Source organism: Protopterus annectens, chromosome 1.part2, assembly GCF_019279795.1.
Source record: "Protopterus annectens isolate FY-2018-M chromosome 1.part2, PAN1.0, whole genome shotgun sequence".
NCBI lineage: Eukaryota > Metazoa > Chordata > Ceratodontiformes > Protopteridae > Protopterus > Protopterus annectens.
In genome coordinates, this window is record NC_056727.1 from 833,482,994 (window position 1) to 833,505,536 (window position 22,543).

Here is a 22,543-nt window from a genome sequence, read left to right on the forward strand (position 1 = left end):
AGAGTGCAGACTCCATATATATGTTCATCATATTGATGACTGCTGCAGTAGCCTTAGCTATGTGGGTTATATCCTGCCAAGTATTTTAACTGCCTGCCAGCTCACAAAGGAGTTTGTTCCATGGATATCATCTAGACACCTTAGTTGAAAGCTTTTCTTCCACAGGAATAAGTAGTTCCATATTTAGATCTGTTTCTAAGGTTTTCCACTCAGATTTCAGTCACTGCAGGGGAATACCTCAGCATTTTGGGTCTTATGGCATCTATGGATGTTCTTTGTATTTCACTGTTGCAGTCATCACATTTTGGGTTATCCTGCCAGGGATAGCCCAAATACCAGAGGCTTAGTATTTCTGCATTGGTTGCTGTCTCTCCAGGACGGACATCAGGTCATCAGTAGTATAAAAACAGACAGTCGACGCAATTACTTCAGTCTTTCTTGCCGAGGAGCCCAAAGCAGAAGCTGTTCGCATGAGTGCCGGTCGGCCGCTACCTGAGTTTTCGTTTCTGAATTAAAGTTGAAGTTTTCTAAAGCTACGTACCCCATTGGGGATCCTTTTTTCTTGCTCTAACCAATGTCAGAAAAAGTTAACAATTGTCTCACCTGTGGAAAGCAAATACCACACCGAGACTTCCATTCTTAACTGCATCACCTGTTTAGGCCCAGACCACGACGTCCCTCGCTGTTACTTTTGTGCTTTGTTCAGCGCCAGAACTATACGTCGTCGGGCTCTTATTGTAGCTAGATATTTTCGCTCTCAGTCCTCTGATTCCGATATGGCTTTGGTAAGCCGTCTGACTACCGATCTTCTGAAAAAATGTAAGGATAAAGACAGAGAAAGACTGCACAGGTCCAAAACTGCTGATGACGCTTCCGCTAAGCTAGTCGTCAGTTCTCCGGTCCTCAGTGAGGTGCTTTTGCAGCCCCTGATACCCACTTCTTTGGATTCGCAGGCTGCTACCCAGGCCCTTTTGGAGTCCGTATGCCGCGAGACTCTTTTTCATCTAAGGATCCTGCGGATGTCTCTACCTTGGATGGGTCCAGAACTGCTGAGCAGGCACCGGCTTCCGAGGAAGTAATTAGGACTACCTTTACTCGAGACAGACCGACAACTTCTTTAGCATCTTCAGTTCTTTCTAAAACTTCCGGGTTTCTAAGGCCCAGGGTACGAACTATGCCCAAAAAACCGAACCAAACTCGGGCACCTGCTTCCTTGCCTCAATCTCAAATGCTTAAAATGGCAGAAGACCTTATTATGCTTATTATGGGAAGCCAGGCTATTCCTTCCAAAAAAAAGAGAGACTTGTCCCCAGTATTTTTATCTAAACAGGAGTCCGATGACTCTGATGCTTTTGAATATGAAGACATGCAACCCCTCTCTGCTTATGAGGATTCTGATGTAGAGGAATCCATTCCTTCTGCCTCTCCACCTGAGAATTTTTCTTTTGGGGAAACCCTTCATACTTTAAGGGAGCATTTCCAATGGGAATGTCAAGACTATCCTCAGTCAAAAAAGGGAATTCTTAGATTTACCATAGCACAGACCTTTGGCCATTCCTCCTGTCCTGGACATTGTGGATGTCTTTATGGAATCCAGTTTGACTCCTGACACCCTTCCTCCCGCTCCCAGGAAACCTGACAAGTACTACAGAGTCCCTGTCTCCCTCAAATTTCTTTTCAAAAATCCTACTGCTGACCCAGAGGTCATCTCTCAAGGACCTAAAGGAATTAAAGCAACCTCCGGTAAGAATCCCACCCCCCTCCCACAGGGATTCCCGAGCTTTAGACAGATGGGGTAAAAAAGTATACACCTCTGCTACTCTTGCTGTTAGAGCATTAAATTGTCAGTTCCACATGCTGAAATATCAGCAACATACCATGGAACTCCTCGAACCAAAAATATCCTCTTTTCCTGCTTGTGCAGAAAGTAAAGAATTACAAGAGCTAATACATTCTGCAGGTCAGGTTTCTAAGCACACCTTGCAATGTGGCTTTAACGCCATAGAAGCATCTTGCAGGGCAGCAGTCACTGGTTCTGTCCTTAGAAGGTATGCTTAGCTTAAGGAACAGACCTTGTCAGACCATGTCAAATCCAAATTATTGGACGCACCATTGAACAAAGACAATTTATTTGGCACCAAGGCAGAAGAGGTCTTAAAAAAGATGGAAGAAAAAGCTAAATGTATGCAGACAGTTAAAGACTTCTTACAGGTCCAGCCTCCGAGGTTCAGTAGGCATTGCCCCTCCAAGCACTGGTCCTTTCCTGCCCCCTCCAGGCCAGCTCAGCCCAGACCCAGGGGAAGCAGACCCCCCAGACAGCAGCCCCAGGGAATGCAGAGATCTAAGCAATAGAGTTCCTCCTCTTCAAAAACAGGGAGTGCTAAGCCACCCCCTTATGGTAAGAACTTGCAATGACTTTACACCTCCACCCTTTATCTCTGCCCACCTACTTGTGCCCCTAGGAGGAAAACTCTCCTTCCATGCAAGCAACTGGGCCTCTGTTACCAATGACCGATGGGTCCTCAACATAGTGTCCCAGGGATACAAATTTAATTTCCACACACTGCCAACCCCTTAAGGGTTCCTAGATCTTCCTCCAAACCAGTGGGCAGAGGCCAGAAAGCAAGTCCTTTCTCTGCTCTCCATGAGGGCAATACAGCATGTTCCTGCAGAACAGATAGGCTGAGGTTTCTACTCCAGACTCTTCCTGGTACCCTGAAAAGAGGGCACCTGGTGCCCAATCCTCGATCTATCCATTCTAAACACCTTTCTGGTGATACCAAAATTCAAAATGCTCACCCTCCAGCAGCTTCTTCCTATGCTTTCCAAGGATGCTTGGTTAGCCGCCCTAGACCTAAAAGAGGCCTACCTACACATCCCAATCAGGGAATCTTGCAGGAAATATCTACGTTTCAGGGCAGGATTCATGCACTTTCATTTCTTTGCACTTCCCTTTGTCTTATCCACTGCTCCCAGAGTTTTCTCAAAATGCCTGGCTCCAGCCATTGCTTTTTGCAGACAAAGAAATAATCAAATTTACCCCTACTTAGATGATTGCCTGATTTAGGCAGTCAGTCAGGAAAAGCTGTTACAACACCTGACCTTTGTAAAGGACCTACTGACCTCCCTGGGGTATACTATCAATGAAAAGAAATAAAAAAAATGTATTCCTGGGAGCAAGCCTGGACACAGCATCCCAGATAACATTCCTTACTCCTGAAAAACAAGCCAACCTGACGGGCTACTTCTCTCAACTAGCCACCAGAACCCAGTTATCCACAAGGAAAATCCTGCAAGTTCTAGGGTTCATGGCTTCCTGCATTCTACTTATTCCATATGCCAGATTGCATATGAGGAAACTACAATAGTACCTAAAAAGCCTTTTGTGTCAACACTCTGAAGACCTGGAAACTATCATGCCAATGATACCTCGTCTAAGGAAGGATTTTCTTTGGTGGGCAGCAGCATGCAATCACAACAAGTGACTTCCCTTCTCACAACCCCATGCTGCCCAGACCCTCACCACGACGCATCAGACTATGCCTGGGATGCACACCTGAATGGCAGGTGCATTCAAGACCATTGGAGCCCAAATCAAATACATCTGCACATCAACCAAAAAGAGATGCTAGCTGTTCAGCACGCTCTGACAGCTTTCAGACACCAACTCTGCCCGGGGCCTCTACTGATCAAAACAGACAACACCACAGTGATGTGGTATATCAACAAGCAGGGAGGGGCTCACTCTTATCCTCTCTGCAGGCAACTACACCTGCTAGCACAATTCCTACCAGGCTCCCTAAACTCTCTGGCAGACAACTTTAGCAGAAACCTGCTAGACCCACACGAGTGGCAGCTAGACCATGGAACCTTCAACCTTGTAACCCAGACATGGGGCACCCCGAAGGTGGACCTCTTTGCCTCCCACTCCAATCATCAGCTCAGCAACTTCTGCATCAGGGAACCTCACAGCAAGGCCTGGAAAGTGGATGCTCTATCCTTCCAGTGGGTAAACCTCTCGGTCTATGCATTTCCCCCTCTACCACTCATTTCAAGGGTACTGCTCAAAATAAGGGAGGAAAAACCGAGGGCAATCCTGATTGCCCCAGACTGGCCACACAAGCACTGGTACCCACTGCTGCGCAGCCTGTCACCCCTGCCACCATGCCACGTACCTCAGATCCCAATACTCCTGACCCAGAGGAATGGAGAATTCATGAATCCCCAATTGCAGACCCTCAACCTGGCAGCCTGGCTTATTCCCTGACCTCTCTTCAAACTGCCAGCCTAAGCAAACAAGTCCTAGATGTTATACGTGAGGCCAGATACCCCAGCACTAGAAAAGTCTATGCTGGCAAGTGGAAAAGGTTTTGCACCTGGATCCAGGCTAAGGGAGCCGGAACTGCACAACCCTCCTTATCTCTCATCCTGGATTACCTAGCAGACCTACTACACAGGGATCTATCCTTCTCTTCTATAAAAATTCATGCCTCTGCCATCTCTGCTCATTACAGCACAGAGCCACCACTCTTCTCACACCCTCTCATCAAACAGTTCCTAAGAGGGGCTAACAACATAAGGCCTCCCAGAAGAGCTCCTACCCCAGCATAACTTTGTGTTGGAAAAGCTCACCCTACCCTCATTCGAACCTGCAGCTTCAGCAGAGTTAAAATTCCTCTCTTGGAAGACAGACTTGCTTCTGGCCATCACTTCAGCTAGAAGAGTATCCGAGCTACAAGCACTTATGGCTGTAGAGCCCTTCATCTTTTTCCATGTTGACAGGGTCTCTCTCAGGATTAACCCATCCTTCATGCCTAAAGTGGTGTCCAGTGTGGCTCTCAACCAATCCATTCATTTGCCCACCTTTTTCCCTAACCCACAAAACAAGGGGAAAAGGATTCTGCACTCTCTAGATGTGCACAGATAGCTCAGATTCTGTCTGGACAGGATTAAATCTTTTAAAAAAATGATCAATTGCTAGTCAGTTTCGCAGCAGGGGCAGGGGGCAAGGCCATATCCAAACAAACGATCTCCAAATGGATAGCACACTGCATCCATTTCTGCTACACACAGCACGGGAAACCGCCCCCAAAGAGGGTCAGGACACATTCCACCAGGGCAGCCTTCACCTCTGCAGCTTTTCTCAGAGGGGTCCCCACCAGGGACATCCTGGAGGCTGCAACATGGACATCTGTTCATACCTTCACCAAGCATTACCACCTGCCTGTCTTCTCCAAATCCAGGGCAGGCTTTGCCAGCACAGTCTTGCATGGCATCCTTGCCAGCCCCAGTCGTCCTGACTTCCTCCACCCTTTTCTTCAGCTTTGGGAATCAACCCAAATGTGATGACTGCAACAGTGAAACACGAAGAACACAGTCCAGTTGTGTACACTTACCATAAATGTAGATGTTCGAGTGTATTCTCTGTTGCAGTCCTGCTCCCCCCCATCCCCCTTGTCTCTCTCTCTCTCTCCTTACAGGAAATGTTTGGTATTTACTTTCTACTGGTGGTGTTCTTCCACCATAACCTAGCTCCCTATTTGGGGGCTCCTGACAGGGCAAGAATAACTCATGTAATGGCGTTGGCGGCCTGTTTTTATACTACTGATGACCTGGAGCGACAGCAACTGATGCAGAAATACTAAGCCTCTGGTATTTGGGCCGACTGAGGACTAGCCCTGGCAGGATAACCCAAATGTGCTGACTGCAACAGTGAGTACACTTGAAACATCTACATTTATGGTAATTGTACACAGCTGTACTTTCTCATGATATCCCTGGCAAGACTCTACATGAGAAAGATACAGTGGTATCTGAAATTTCTTTGGTCCCAGCATCAACATAGGATCATAGGAGATTACTAGGCTGTCGACCCGGAGGTCATTTTAAGGATAGCCATTTCAACCCAATGTAATACCGTAGAGGTACTAGTCACTACCCAAGATTGCATTTAGTGATGACTGCCCATGTCCAGGAGGGTTGTGAGCAATATCCCCAGTAAGAATTTATGCTGCCCTATCCACTCATCCAGGTTCCTTTTGAACAGTGTCATAGAGGTGCTGTGTTTCACATGAATTGGTAGCCTGTTTAAAAGACGTGGCAGTTGCTGGGAGAAAATGTGTCCCTCCAACATGTCCTGTTTAAGTCGCAGGCCACATTTAAGTCCCTGGAATAGGTAGCCTTAGACTCATCTGATTTATGGATATGCAGTAAGTTCATTAGGTATGGTTCTTGGGTTGCTCTGTAGGCCAGGTATAAGTCTCCTCTAGAAGTTTATGCAGTACGGAGTATAATGTCAATGATTTTAGTCTGTTGATGTAAGGCACATGCTGGAGGCCCTTGATCTTCTTTGTTAGAAACCTACGAAATCTCTCTAATTGCTGTAGGTGCTTAGTATGGTACATACCAAATGGGGTGTTGTACTCAATTATGAGCCATATACGTGCCGAGTATGGGGGGGGGGGTTATAACTTCTTATGTTGTCAAGGTGATACCTTTACTAATCAAGTGAGCTACGTGGAAAGCTTTCCTTACAATGGTAGACACATAGTGGTCGAAGTCAAGGTCGCGGTCATCCTGTGATCCCAGGTCTCTTACCACTTCATGGATACTTAAGGTATTGTTATTGATTTGATAGTGTGAGGGGACATTGTGCTGAAAAGAATGATGATGCATTTCTTTGCATTTAGTTTGAGACCAGTCATTGGTCTGTGTGAGACCATCATGGATTATACTGACATCATTTGAAAATTCAGTGATTGCACCTAGTTTGCAGTCATCTGCAAATCTGGTGAGCCACAACCCTTTAGTTTTGACCTGAACTTCTGAGAAGTATATACCAAAAGTGGGGGGCCCAACAACTGACCCCTGTGGCATCCTGCTGGTAACAGGTCTGCTGTTTGAAGTGGTGTCACCCATTTTGATAGTGTGTGTCCAGTTTGTGAGCCAGTTGGCAACATATCTCACAAATAAGGGGTTTACATTCAGTTCACTAAGTTTATTGATAATGCCTGAATGTGGGGTTGTGTTGAAAGCATTTGCCAAGTCAAGGTATGCTCTGTGCACAGATTTCCCCTCATCAGTGGCCTTGGTCACACTTTCAAAGAAATCCACCAGATTTAACAGGCAGGATCTGCCCTTCGCGAAGCCGAATTTGGTAGGATCCAGGGTTTGGAGGTCACCTAAGTCTTTATTTATGTGGTCCATAATGATACATTCCATGACCTTACAGATAAGGCTGGTCAGACTTATGGGTCTGTAATTCCACAAGTCTGTTGCTAGGTTACCTGTGTGGAGGGGAATAACTGTTTCATTCTGCAAGAACAAAGCCTGTGTTTAGGCTATGATTGAAAAGGGTAGTTAGTGGTGATGATAGTTTATGTTTTAGCCTGTTTAGAAGACAGTCTGGGATGCCATCTAGTCCCCTAGAGGCCGTGTTCTTTGCCCTGGACAGGGCTTTGAGGACCTGCTCTACAGATATGTAAGGTGGGGGATTTGGGGGAAGGTTTGTTGTAAGTTAGGATGGGATAAGGGAGTGAAATTTTCACCAAACCTATCCATTCGCTATCTCTGTGGGGTCGTCGTGTGTGATACCATTGGCCACCAGTTCTGCATATGCTTGGGTCCTACCCTTTAGGTTATGTACATAGCTCTAAAAGGCCTTATGGTTATCCTTGACAGTACTTGCTAGGTTTCTCTCAAAGGAGCTCTTGGAGGATTTGACAAGTTGTCTTATTTGCCTGTTAAGGCTGGGGAGGGTGCTTTTCCATTCTTGAGTCTTGTCTTTGTTTTCTTGGACAGCAGCTTTTTGCATTTATTGTAGATTTTGTTGATGCTGGAAGTCCACCACGGCAGCTTGATTTTACTTGGGGCTCTGGGTTTGATTCTGTCTAGTACAGCCGAGTTTAATCACTTATGCAAGTGATTGTGCAGGACTTCAGTGTAAGCTTCGACCGAGTTACCACTTTCAGCTTGGGGTGGGGCTTGGAATGCATTTATAGCTTCACCTAGGAGAGTATAGGTTGCCTTGGTGAAGTTTATTTAGTCTGATTTCACCCTTGGTGAGTTCTGGTGTTAGTGTCAGTTCAAAGGTGACTGATTTGCAGTCAGATGTTCTTCATCTCACATTGCTGCAGTCCTAACACTTGGGTAGTCCGCTGTCCTCGGTCGGCCCGAATATCAAAGTATAAGGCTGACGCGGTCAGGGCATTTGCCTGACGTCAGGACGTCAGGGTACAAATGCGCATGACCGACGTCATATCCTCAGTCTTTTTTGCCGCTTGGTCCGATGCAGAAGCAGTATTGCAAGTGCCGGTTGGCGTTCTGAGATTTTTCGATTTAGAAGTTTCAGACCGAGTTCAAAGTTGGTACCCGTTGGAATATTTTAGTTTTTTCTTGCCTCAGTCATTTACCGGATGTCAGAAAAAGTTAATAATTGCATTTCTTGTGGGAAACAGATACCGCATAGAGATTATTATACTTTGTGTATTCCTTGCCTAGGGCCTGAGCACGACGTTGTTGGCTGTCGCTCTTGTGCTAGATTTAATAAACGCACTATAAAGAGAAGGTTGGATTGTGCGAGGTTAGTCTTTGGGAAGCGGTGCAACTATAAAATGCCGTCGGATGCTCGGCCTTTCAAGAAGCGCAAGGACAAGACAGTTAAGCCTAGGCTAGAAGAACCGTCTGTACCAGACGCCGGTTCTTTAGAGGTGTGGGGGGAGCTGGTGGCTCCACCGGAGGTTTCTTTGTGTTCCCAGGGTGAGACCTTATTATTGCAGGATGTGGCCTCTCAGGAGACTAGTCAGGCTGAGGGGGCTTCTCATCTTACTATACTCTCCTTCCCAAGGTGGCTAGGCCCTCTCCTTCTATTTCAAAGGCTTCCCCCAGGGGCAGGCCAGGTTTGGCTTCTGTTGGTGTTACCCCTAGCTCCTCAGGTACTGTGCCCAAGAAGCATATGCTTAAAATGGCAGAAGATTTGATTACTTTGATTAGGGTTCTATGCCCCTCCTGATAAGAGACCTAGGGTGGATCCTGAGCTGGGGGTTTTGAGCAGGCTTCAGATGTTTCAGAGTCTTCGGCTGAAGACTTGCAGGAGTACTCTCCTTATTCTGATTCTGATGTGGATGATTCTACTCCTTCTGCTACTCCTCCTGAGGATTTTTCTTTTTCAGAAACTCTTCATTCCATGAGGGAGCATTTTAAGTGGGAGGGTCAGGACTTCTCTGATTCCAGGAAAAGGCTTAGGGAATTTCTGTTTTTACCCCAGCATAGGCCTTTGGCTATACCTCCTGTTTTGGATGTAGTGGAAGATGTTTTTGCAGAAGCTTCTCTTAATCCTGATTCTTTGCCTCCTGCTCCTGTTAAACCGGATAGGTATTACAGGGTGCCTGAAGCTCATAAGTATCTTTTTAAGAGTCCTAGGGCAGACCCTGAAACTGTTAGCCAGGGGCCTAAAGGTGTTAAGGCTTCTGTTGTTAAGAATCCGGTTCCTGCAGACAAGGAGGCTAGGGCCTTGGATAGATGGGGAAAGAAAGTCTATACTTCTTCCACTCTTGCTATGAGGGCTCTGAATTGCCAGTTTCACATGTTGAAATATCAAAATTATCTCCTTTCACTATTGAAGTCTAAGGTTGATGCTCTGGCAGTAGGTATTGATTGTAAGGAGTTGCAAGATTTAGTGCATGATGTTCTTCATTCCACATTGCTGCAGTCCTAACCATTGGGTAGTCCGCTGTCCAGTCGGCCCGAATACCAAAGTATATGGCTGACGTCGGTCAAGGCGCATTAGACTGACGCCAGACGCCAGGGTACTAATGCGCATGACCGACGCCATATCCTCAGTCTTTTGCCGCATGGTCCGATGCAGAAGCAGTTTTATGAAGTGCAGGTTGGCGTTTGAAATATTCAAGTCGGAGTTTCAGACCGAATCAAAGTTGGCTAAGTACGTTGGGGAACATTTTGGTTTTTTCTGCCTCAGTATTTAACCGGATGTCAGAAAAAGTGAATAACTGTATTTCTTGTGGGAAGCAGATACCTCATAGGGATTACCATACTTTGTGTATACCTTGTTTAGGGCCTGAGCACGACGTTGTTGGTTGCCGCCCTTGTGCTAGATTTAACAAACGCACTATTAAGAGAAGGTTAGACTGTGCCAGGTTAGTGTTTGGGAAGCGTTGTAATTACAAAATGCCGCCGGATGCTCCGGCCGCTTCTCAAAAACGCAAGGATAAAACAGCAAAGCCTAGGGTTGATGAACCGGCAGTCCCGGACGTCGGTTCTTTAGAAGGCTCGGTGGAGCCAGAGGTTTTGCCAGGAGTTTCTTTGGAGTCTCAGGCAGAGACTTTACTGTTACAGGATGTGCCTCTCAGGAGGTAGGCCAGGCTGAGGGGCTTCTCAGGTAACTGTTCTTCCCTCTCTTCCCAAGGTAGTTAGAGCTTCTCCTACTGTTTCCAAAACTTCTTTGAGAGGTAGGCCAAGTTCAGCTTCAGTGGGGCTTCTCCTAGCACTTCAGGTTCTGTGCCTAAGAAGCATATGCTTAAAATGGCAGAAGATTTAATTACTATGATTAGAGGCTCTATGCCCCCTCCTGATAAGAGGCCTAGGGTGGAACCTGAGTTTGAGAGTTTTGAACGGTGTTCAGAGGCTTCTGAGTCTTCTGTGGAAGACTTGCAGGAGTATCCTCCTTATTCTGATTCTGATGTGGATGATTCCACTCTACAGCTTCTCCTCCTGAGGATTTCTCATTTTCAGAGACTCTGCATTCCATGAGGGAGCACTTTAAATGGGAAGGCCAAGATTACTCTGATTCCAGGAAAAGGCTTAGGGAATTCTTATTTTTACCCCAGCATAGGCCCTTAGCTATACCTCCTGTGTTGAATGTGGTGGAAGATGTTTTGCAGAGGCTTCTCTGAACCCTGATTCTTTGCCTCCTGCCCTGTTAAGCCTGATAGGTACTATAGGGTGCCTGAAGCTCATAAGTATCTGTTTAAGAGTCCTAGGGCAGACCCGAAACTGTTTCTCAGGGGCCTAAGGGTGTTAAGGCCTCTGTTGTTAAAAAATCCTGTTCCCACTGATAAAGAGGCAAGGGCTTTGGATAGGTGGGGAAAGAAAGTGTATACTTCTTCCACTTTAGCCATGAGAGTTGAATTGTCAGTTTCACATGCTAAAATATCAAAATTATCTCCTTTCACAATTGAAATCTAAGGTGGATGCTTTGGCGGAAGGTATAGAGTGTAAAGAGTTGCTGGATTTAGTTCATGTGTCTGAACAAGTGGGTAAGCATTCTTTGCAATGTGGTTTTGATGCTGTGCAGGCCTCCTCGAGGGTGGCTGCCACTAGTTCTGTTCTTCGCAGGCATGCCTGGTTGAGGGATCAGAATTTAGCAGAGCATGTTAAGACTAGGATTTTGGATGCTCCTTTACAGTCTGATGTGTTATTTGGTTCGCCTGTGGAAGCAGTTTTAAAGAAAATGGAGGACAAAGCTAAGTCTATGCAAACTGTTAAAGATTTTTGCAGGTGCAGCCACCGAAGTTTAGTAGAAATTGGCCTACTAAGGGATGGACATATCCTGCTTATGATTCCCAGTCTAGGGGTAGGTCTAGACGTGGTAGGGGCAGAGCTCAAGGTTCTTTTAGGCCTAGAACAGGGGTTCACCTGCTCAGACTTCTGGTGAGGGCAGGGGTCAGTCCTTTCGTAAACAGACCCAATGACCTGCCTTTTCAGCTGCCAGTAGATTCTCGCCTGGCAGCTCCTTTGGGAGGAAGACTGTCTCTTTTCAAAGAAAATTGGGATTTAATCACTCAAGACAGATGGGTGTTGGATATCATTCACCACGGTTACAGGTTTTATTTCCATACATTGCCCCCTTCAAAGGCATGCCAGACGTTCCTCCACAAAGGAAAGAGGCTCACAAGCATATTTCTTTGTTACTCCAAATAGGGGCTATTCAGCCAGTCCCTGTACCAGAAAGGGGCCTAGGATTTTATTCTCGCCTGTTCCTAGTTCCAAAGAAGGGGAACACGTGGAGACCAATTTTGGATTTATCTATCCTCAACACTTATCTGGACATTCCCAAGTTCAAGATGTTGACGTTACAACAGCTTTTACCTCTGCTGGGCAAAGATCATTGGATGGTAACTTTAGATCTCAAGGAAGCTTACCTTCATGTGCCTATAAGACTAAGTTGCAGGAAGTATCTGCGTTTTCGAGCTGGAAATTCTCATTATCAGTTCTCTCCATTGCCCTTTGCCTTATCTACTGCCAGAGTATTCACAAAGGTTCTGGCTCCAGTGATAGCTTACTTCAGGCTGAAAGGAATTCAAATCTATCCTTACTTGGAAGACTGCCTGATTCTGGCTCAAGAAAAGGAAGACCTTCTACAGCATCTGGAATATGTCATAGCAGTGCTAAGATGCCTAGGGTATTCTGTGAACGAAATAAAGTCCAGTCTAGTACCCTCTCAAGACATGTGCTTTCTGGGTGTGAGACTGAATACAGCAGCCCAGATGGCCTTTTTAACCCCGGACAAACAAAAGAATCTTTCCAGTTACTTCCATCAACTATCTCTTCAGTCCGGGCTGACTGCAAGGACAGTCCTTCAAGCCTTAGGGTTCATGGCATCTTGTATTCTGGTGCTTCCCAATGCCAAACTGCATATGAGGAAGCTGCAATGGTATCTCAAAATGTGTGGACACAGCACTGCCAGGATTTGGACACTGTCATTCAAATAATACCTTGCATTCAAAAAGAATTTTGTGGTGGGCTCAGGAATGTCACCTAAACAAGGGACTCTCTGTGACCCGCCAGAGGCGAGTCAGATTTTAACGACAGATGCCTCGGACATTGCTTGGGAGCTCATCTAAATGGAAAGTGGATACAAGACAAGTGGCCTGCCAGACTACAGCATCTACATATCAACATGAAGGAGATGTTAGCAGTCCAGTTTGCATTAATGGCTTTCAAGGAGTTACTTCTTCCTGGGCAGGTGTTGATTCTAACAGACAACACAACTGTCATGTGGTACATCAACAAACAAGGGGGAACACATTCTTATCCTCTATGCAGGCAAGCAATGATTTTATGGGAGACTGCGCTCAGCTTGCAACTAACTCTTCAGGCAAGGTTTCTGCCGGGAGCACAGAACTCCTTAGCAGATGTGTTAAGCAGGCAAATCATGGATCCCCACGAGTGGAAACTGGATCTTCATGTATTTCAGAAATTGACAGTGTCATGGGGAACTCCAGACATAGATCTGTTCGCTTCTCCACTAAACCACCAGCTGCCAAAGTTTTGCACAAAGGGGTTTCATCACACAGTGGACGCTCTTTCTTTCAGTTGGAAAAATCTTCATGTGTATGCCTTTCCACCTCTGCCTCTTCTCCCAAAGGTGCTCCTAAAGATCAGACAAGACAAGCCAAGGATGATTCTAATAGCTCCAGATTGGCCTCGGCAACACTGGTACCCACTTCTAAGGAGTCTGGTAAGGAAGCCTCCATGGCCTTTACCTTTGATTCCACACCTGTTATCTCAGAGGGACGGTCACCTGCTCAATGTCAAGCTTCAATCTCTTCATCTAACAGCCTGGCATATTCTGTTTTGAAACACAGCAGGTCTCAACTTCCTCAGCAAGTTTTAAATGTGATTATGGAAGCCAGAAGACCTAGTACAAGGAAAGTGTACGCAGAAAAATGGAAGAGATTTTTATTTTGGAGTGCAGCAAAGAATTTGGAGATTTCTGAGCCTAATTTGAGTGTGGCTCTTCAATATCTTACTGAGTTATTGGACAAAGGTTTGTCCTTCTCTTCCATTAAAATTCATGCTGCAGCAATTTCAGCTCACTATGATTGTGACCCACCATTGTTTTCACATCCTTTGTTCAAGCAGTTTCTTAGAGGGGCAAAGAATATAAGACCCCACGAGAGCTCCTACTCCTGCTTGGGATCTCAATTTTGTGTTGGAAAAACTTACTCTACAACCTTTTGAGCCTGGCTACTGCTGAGTTAAAATACTTGTCATGGAAGACTGCTTTTTGTTGGCCATTACTTCTGCAAGAAGGGTTTCTGAGTTGCAGGCCCTTATGGCAGTAGAGCCCTTTTGATTTTCCATAAGGATAGAGTATCATTACGTACTAATCCTTCCTTTATGCCTAAGGTGGTTTCTAGTGTGGCTTTAAACCAAACTATTCATTTGCCTACTTTCTATGCAGATCCCCAAAACAAGGGAGAAAAGATTTTGCACACTTTAGATGTACATAGGCAGTTACGTTATTATTTAAGCAGGACTAAGGATTTCAGGCAGTCTCAGCAGTTGTTTGTTTCTTTTGCCTTGACTTCTCAGGGCAAGCCTGTGTCTAAGCAAACTATTTCTAAGTGGATTGGGTTTTGCATTTCATTTTGTTATTCCCATCATGGCAAGGAGATTCCAGCTGGGATTAGGCCTCATTCCACAAGGGCTACTGCCACTTCAACAGCATTTCTCAGGGGGGTGGCAACTAAGGATATTTTGGAGGCAGCTACTTGGAGTTCAGTGCATACTTTCTCTAAGCATTACCACCTTCCTCTCTACTCTAAATCTAGGGCTGGTTTTGCCACAGCTATTTTGCAAGGCATGTTGACAGCTCCTGCTTCCTTATGATTTGCCAGCCTCCCTTACCTCTGCTTTGGGATTCTACCCAATGGTTAGGACTGCAGCAATGTGGAATGAAGAACATAGTACAGTTTTGTACCTACCATAAATGTAGATGTTCGAGGATCCACATTGCTGCAGTCCAATTTACCCTCCCTCCTTCCCCTCTGTGTTTAGGGGTTGTGGTGTGGGTTAGGCTATATTCTTGTGCATTTGTATATATTGTATATATGTTTGGTGCAGGGTTTTGTTGGTGTTTTGGTTGGCCTTGTCTTTTAGGGCCTTCTGACATCTGGGGCAAGAAAAGACTGAGGATATGACGCCGGTCATGCGCATTAGTACCCTGACGTCCTGACGTCAGTCTAATGCGCCTTGACCGACGTCAGCCATATACTTTGGTATTCGGGCCGACTGGACAGCGGACTACCCAATGGTTAGGACTGCAGCAATGTGGATCCTCGAACATCTACATTTATGGTAGGTACAAAACTGTACTTTTCTGAACAGGTGGGTAAGCATTCTTTGCAATGTGGTTTTGATGCTGTACAGGCCTCGTCTAGGGTGGCTGCCACTGGGTCAGTCCTTCGCAGGCACGCCTGGCTGAGGGATCAGAATTTGTCTGAACATGTTAAGACAAGGATTTTAGATGCTCCTTTACAATCTGACGTGTTGTTTGGTCCTCCTGTTGAGACAGTTTTAAAGAAAATGGAAGACAAGGTTAAGTCTATGCAGACTGTTAAAGATTTTTTGCAGGTCCAGCCTCCAAAGTTTAGTAGAAATTGGCCTACTAAAGGGTGGACGTATCCTTCTTATGGTTCACAGTCTAGGAGTAGATCTAGACGTGGTAAGGGCAGAGCCCAGGGCTCTTTCAGGCCTAGAACAGGAGTTCTCCTGCACAGGCTTCGGTGAGGGCAGGGGTCAGTCCTTTCGCCAACAGACCCAATGACCTTTTCAGCTGCCAGAGCCTGCTTGTCTGGCAGCACCTTTGGGAGGAAGGTTGGCACTTTTCAAAGAAAATTGGAGTTTAATTACCCAGGACAGATGGGTATTGGATATCATTCACCACGGCTACAGGTTTTATTTCCATACCTTGCCTCCTTTCAAAGGCATGCCAGACGTTCCTCCTCCACAAAGACTAGATGCTCACAAACAGGTTTCTCTGTTGCTCCAACTAGGGGCCATACAGCCGGTCCCTCTGCCAGAAGTGGGCCTAGGATTTTATTCTCGCCTGTTCCTAGTACCAAAGAAGGGGAACACGTGGAGACCAATTTTGGATTTATCTATCCTCAACACTTATCTGGACATTCCCAAGTTCAAAATGTTGACGTTGCAGCAGCTTTTACCTCTGCTGGGCAAAGATCATTGGATGGTAACTTTGGATCTCAAGGAGGCTTACCTTCATGTTCCTATCAGACTAAGTTGCAGAAAGTATCTGCTTTTCGAGCTGGGGCTTCTCACTATCAGTTCTCTGCATTGCCCTTTGGCTTATCTACTGCCCAGAGTGTTCACGAAAGTTCTGGCTCCAGTGATAGCTTTCTTCAGACTAAAAGGAATACAGATCTATCCTTATTTGGACGACTGCCTAATTCTGGCTCAAGGAAGAGAAGAGCTTCTTCATCATTTGGATTATGTGATAGCAGTGCTAAGATGCCTAGGGTATTCTGTGAACGAAATAAAGTCCAGTCTAGTACCCTCTCAAGACATGTGCTTTCTGGGTGTGAGACTGAATACAGCATCCCAGATGGCCTTTTAACCCCGGACAAACAAAAGAGTCTATCCCTTTACTTCCATCAACTATCTCATCAGTCCGGCTGACTGCAAGGACAGTCCTTCAAGCCTTAGGGTTCATGGCATCTTGTATTCTGGTGCTTCCCAATGCCAAACTGCATATGAGGAAGCTACAATGGTATCTCAAAATGTATGGACACAGCACTGCCAGGATCTAGACACTGTCATTCAAATAATACCTTGCATTCAAAAGGAATTTTTGTGGTGGGCTCAGGAATGTCACCTAAACAAGGGACTCTCTGTGACCCGCCAGAGGCGAGTCAGATTTTAACGACAGATGCCTCAGACAAAGCTTGGGGAGCTCATCTAAATGGAAAGTGGATACAAAACAAGTGGCCTGTCAGACTACAACATCTACATATCAACATGAAGGAGATGTTAGCAGTCCAGTTTGCATTAATTGCTTTCAAGGAATTACTTCTTCCAGGGCAGGTGTTGATTCTAACAGACAACACAACTGTCATGTGGTACATCAACAAGCAAGGGGAACGATTCTTATCCTCTATGCAGGCAAGCAATGATTTTGTGGGAGACTGCTCTCAGTTTACAGCTCAATCTTCAGGCAAGGTTTCTGCCAGGAGCACAGAACTCCTTAGCAGATGTGTTGAGCAGACAATTATGGATCCCCACGAGTGGAAATTGGATCCTCATGTATTTCAGAAATTGACAGTGTCATGGGGAACTCCAGACATAGATCTGTTCGCTTCTCCACTAAACCATCAGCTGCCAAAGTTTTGCACAAAAGGTTTCATCCCACAGCTTGGAAAGTGGATGCTCTTTCTTTCAATTGGAGCAATCTTCATGTATATGCCTTTCCACCTCTGCCTCTCCTCCCAAAGGTACTTCTAAAGGTCAGACAGGACAAGCCAAGGATGATTTTAATAGCTCCGGATTGGCCTCGACAACACTGGTACCCATTACTGAGAAGTCTGGTACGGAAGCCTCCATGGCCTTTGCCTTCGATTCCACACCTGTTGTCGCAGGAGGACAGCCATTTGTTAAATGTCAAGCTTCACTCTCTGCACCTAACAGCCTGGCATATTCTGTTTTGAACCAAAGTGGGCCTCCACTTCCTCAGCAAGTTTTGAATGTTATTTTGGAAGCTAGGAGGCCTAGTACAAGGAAAGTGTACGCAGACAAATGGAAGAGATTTTTGTTTTGGAGTGCAGCAAAAGATTTTGATGTTTCTGAGCCTAATTTGAGTGTGGCTCTTCAATATCTTACTGAGTTACTGGACAAAGGTTTGTCTTTCTCTTCTATTAAAGTTCATGCTGCAGCAATTTCAGCTCACTATGATTGCAACCCACCATTGTTTTCTCATCCTTTGTTCAAGCAATTTCTTCGAGGGGCAAAGAATATAAGACCCCCACGAAGAGCTCCTACTCCTGCTTGGGATCTCAATTTTGTGTTGGAGAAACTCACTCTACAACCTTTTGAGCCTGCAGCTACTGCTGAGTTGAAATATTTATCATGGAAGACAGCTTTTTTGTTGGCCATTACCTCTGCAAGAAGGGTTTCTGAATTACAGGCCCTTATGGCAGTTGTGCCTTTCTTGACTTTCCATAAGGATAGGGTATCATTACGTACTAATCCTTCCTTTATGCCTAAGGTGGTTTCTAGTGTGGCCTTAAACCAAACTATTCATTTGCCTACTTTTTATGCAAATCCCCAAAATAAAGGGAAAAGATTTTGCACACTTTAGATGTCCACAGGCAGTTGTTATTATTTGGACAGAACTAAAGGGTTCAGGAAGTCTCAGCAGTTGTTTGTTTCTTTTGCCTTGAGTTCTCAGGGCAAGCCTGTATCAAAACAAACTATTTCTAAGTGGATTGGGTTTTGCATTGCTTTCTGTTATTCCCATCATGGCAAGGAGATTCCAGCTGGGATTAGGCCTCATTCCACTAGGGCTACTGCCACTTCAACAGCTTTTTGAGGGGTGGCAACCAAGGATATTTTGGAGGCAGCTACTTGGAGTTCTGTGCATACTTTCTCTAGGCATTATCACCTGCCGCTTTACTCTAAGTCCAGGGCTGGTTTTGCCACTGCTGTTTTGCAGGGCATTTTGGCAGCTCCTGCTTCCTTGTAGTTAGCCATCCTCCCTTACCTCTGCTTTGGGATTCTACCCAAGTGTTAGGACTGCAGCAATGTGAGATGAAGAACATAGTACAGTTTTGTACCTACCATAAATGTAGATGTTCAAGATCCACATTGCTGCAGTCCAATTTACTCCCTCCTTCCCTCTGTACTTAGAGGGTTGTGTGGGTTGGGTTGTACATTTTGTGTATATTGTATATATTGTACATATAGTTAGTGCAGGGTGGTTGGTTGGTTGTTTGCTGTCTTTTGGTTTTGACCTTTATTTTTAGGGTCTTCTGACATCTGGGGCAAGAAAAGACTGAGGATATGACGTCGGTCATGCGCATTTGTACCCTGACGTCCTGACGTCAGTCAAATGTGCCCTGACCGACGTCAGCCTTATACTTTGATATTCGGGCCGACCGAGGACAGCGGACTACCCAAGTGTTAGGACTGCAGCAATGTGGATCTTCGAACATCTACATTTATGGTAGGTACAAAACTGTACTTTTTAATTAATGAGGGTCCAACAGTTGCAGCAGTGTATCTGTTTGACATGTTGGTGAGAACCAAATCTAGAATGTTTGTTCTTCTTGTTGGGGTATGGGCAGTTTGCCCCCAGGGAATTTGAATTCACAAAGTCAAGGAACTTTTGTGCTAGCGAGTTTGGGCTAGAGTAGGTTTCCCAGTTGATGGTGAGATAATTGAAATCCCCCATAATCAGTGTGTTCTGTAAAATTTGGATCATCTTCAGTTTGGTTAAGTAGGTTTTGTGGGTGTCTTGACCCATGGAGGGGGATCTGTAACTGGCTAGGACTTGAAAAGAGGTCCTACCCACCGTAACCTGGACCTGGAGTAACTGCAGGAGTTGTCCAGGTGAATTTATCTCTAATGTAGATTGAAACACTGCCTTCTTTGGTTTTCAAACATTCATTTTGTGGTCTAAAGGTGTGGAAGGCTCTTTGAGCCCTTAAACCAGGTTTTTGTGGCTGCACAGACCTCTACATCTTCTGGTGATAGAAGTGCTACCAGAAAGTGCAGCTTTTGGTTTAAGCTCCTAGCATTTAGCAGCATGACCCTTTATTTTGTTCTGATTGGTCAATTTCACATCGGTAATGTTGTTTTCAAGACCTTTTCTAAAAAAAGGCACTATGGGGGAGGCAAGAGCATTTGCCAGCAGCCAAACATGTAGGGGTGCCAGGTGCAAACCATCTCTGGCAAAGCAGTGAGGTTTGTCGACCATGGCTTCCCAGACAGAAAGAAACTGGATTCCCTTAGAATGACACCAAAATCTAAGCCAGTTAGTGAAATCAATAATTTTTTATACTTTGGCATCATTCTAGGTGAGGGTGTGCTGATCAAAGCTAGAAACATACCTGCCTGGGACATGTACTCTGCTTGACCATGTCTCTCTTCATATAGTCCAGTGAGGTACGTTTCAGGTCATTCACACCAACATGAACTATGACAGACTCATAACGGTACTTGTTGATGAGAGATCTGAGTGCATGCATGATTTGGAGAATCCTAGCACTGGACAGGCAGCTGACCGTGACTTTCTCCTTGTCCAGCCTGGTGAGTGGGACATTTGTGTGTTTCACTGTTGAGTCTCCAATGACAAGAAAACTTGGTTTTTGAGTGTTAAGCCTTACTGGCTTGGTGGGTGAGACACTGATGTTGCTGTGTGTCGTGGGCGCTGTAGAGACTGTGTTAGCTGTAGCAGACTTGTGTTTTTGTGGTTCAGAGGTAGAGGAGCATTGATTATATCTTCAAATTGTGTTTTGGAGGTCTCTGGTGTTTTGGTTAAGTTTTTTGAGAGAACCTCTGCATTTGTGGATTTGCTTGTATGATGCATACTATGTGTATGAGTAGTGGTAATATGTGAATACGTAGTGGTGGGTGAGTTGACTACCTTCTCCAGGTTACTGTTTTGAGCGAGAGAGCGCATGGATTCTAGATTATTGGTGTAAATACATCTCTTGCACTCTGTACTAGACGGTGTTATTAGTAGAGGGCTGTCTGTGTACATGAGGCAATTTCTACACTACCTCAAGAGACCCAAGTCAACAAAATTGCCAGGAGAAGCAAGGGTAGTCCAACTGTCCAGAATGCTAGGACTTATCACTGGTGGTAGATTTTCAGAAACCATCATGGAGGAGCTCGACGAATGGATATTTCTGCCTGGGTTTAAGGGAAAATTTGTTGAATTTAACTGTCTGGCATTGGCGCACAATTGTGCGGTAGTGCACAGTGATGCAGGGCCTAAATGCCAGAAGCTAAAACTTAAAAAAAATAAATAAATAAATTATAAAAAACTCTAACAAAATTCAAAAGGACCAACCAGGATGCTTATTCCAAGCCCTAGACCGGCCTCCCTTTACCACTCAGGTGCCAATCAAACACAGTTCTCTCACAAAAGAGCAGACAGGCCCCTTCCAATCCATGATGGCCTTAAAAATGTGCTCAAAGCAAACAAACCACTACAAACAGTTCCAGAAGCAGCAGGTATGGATCTGGACTATGCTACAGCTACTAGCTACCCTAGTTTCAGTGGGAAACACTAGAGAATATATAACACAGCAGAAAAATAGCAGTGGGACACTGAAAAAAAATGTTTAAAAGAGTAGAAAATCAGTCAGGAGGCTCTCAAAAATGATTTAAACAGTTAACAGATCAGTTAATTAAGTACTGTTTGGTGGGACACCCAGAGCAGAGAGAACAGATAACTTTAAAACAGTGAAAAAAATACCAGTAAATAGTTACAGTGGAAACAGCTTGCTAAACAATGAAAACGGCAATAAAATTCGATTTAACAGGCACAGTGTAGCATACAGTTGCAGTATAACATTGCAGTTTAGTAAACAGTAAATAAATACAGTATAAAAGTAGACGGCAGGTAATGAAAAAAGTGTAGTAAATAGTATAAATAAGCAAAAAAAAAAAACAGGCAACTTAGTTTTTTGGAAGCTCAGAAACCTCTAGTCTAGCAAAGGGGTAAATAGGTCATACCCCCTTTGCAGACTAGTCATGTTAGTTTGAGATGTATCTTTTCAAATCCCAGTGCTGTGGTTTGTCAGAACAGAAATGTATTGATGGAGGCAACAGGCATCCTTGCATCCAGGTCTCACCTTCTCCCTGTCTGTACTCCAAAGCATTCAGTCACTACAGTTGCTTTGGACTTTTCTTGAGAAGCAGTTTCAGGAAGGATAAAAGTGCAGCGGTGTTGGACACCATGGACAAATGCAAGCACACAAATATCAAGGAGATGCTTGCCCTGATCAAGGCACTCAAGTCTCTGAACCATCTTTGGCCCTTAGGACCTCTTCAGAGTGGTTTTAGTCAGTACCACAGTCATGTGGTACATCGACAAGCAAGGAGGAACTAGGTGATACCCCCCCTTGCAGACTAGCCATGTTAGTTTGAGATGTAGTTTCACAGCACACTCTCACTCTACTGGCATCCTACATTCTGTTAGCGCATGGCAGACAAGCTGAGGTAGACTCTCATAAATAGAAACCAGATAAGGGTGGTCTTCCAACATTGATCCATCCTTGAGGAGTTCCTGAAGTAGAACTTTTTGCTTCCTCATTGAACAATAAATTGGCAAGATTCTGTTGCAGGATTCTATGCAAGAAGCCGTGGAAGACAGATGCCTTTTCTTTGTATAGGAATGTTACTGTATCCTTTTCCACCCTGTCCACTTTTATTCAGTGTACTTATGAAGATTCAGAAGGAATCCCCCAAGATCATTGTGGTGACTTTCTTCTGGCCTAGGCAACTGTGGTTCTTCCTTCTTTTGAAAATCACCAGGGACAGTTACCACAAGCTTTATCTACTTAAAGAAGAATAAGAGTGTCTTATACAATCTGACATCAGTCATTTTCAAATGGCTGCCTGGATGATAAGGTCTTAATTCCTTTTAGGCATGGGTGAGAGAGGATGGCATAATGGTTAAGGTGTTTACCTTACAAACAAAAGGTGCAGGGTTAGATTCTCACATGGGGTAATTAGCTAGGCTTAAAGTGGTCCACATGGACAGTTAGCCTAGTACTAATCT

At 45.0% G+C, this 22,543-nt stretch overlaps 1 protein-coding gene across 3 annotated transcripts in view; it reads left to right on the forward strand.

Annotated features, from left to right (window-relative positions):
- RIOX1 (ribosomal oxygenase 1) overlaps positions 1-22,543 on the forward strand; it is a 1,390,763-nt gene that overhangs the window by 770,809 nt on the left and 597,411 nt on the right. The gene's annotated exons all lie outside the window — the stretch shown is intronic.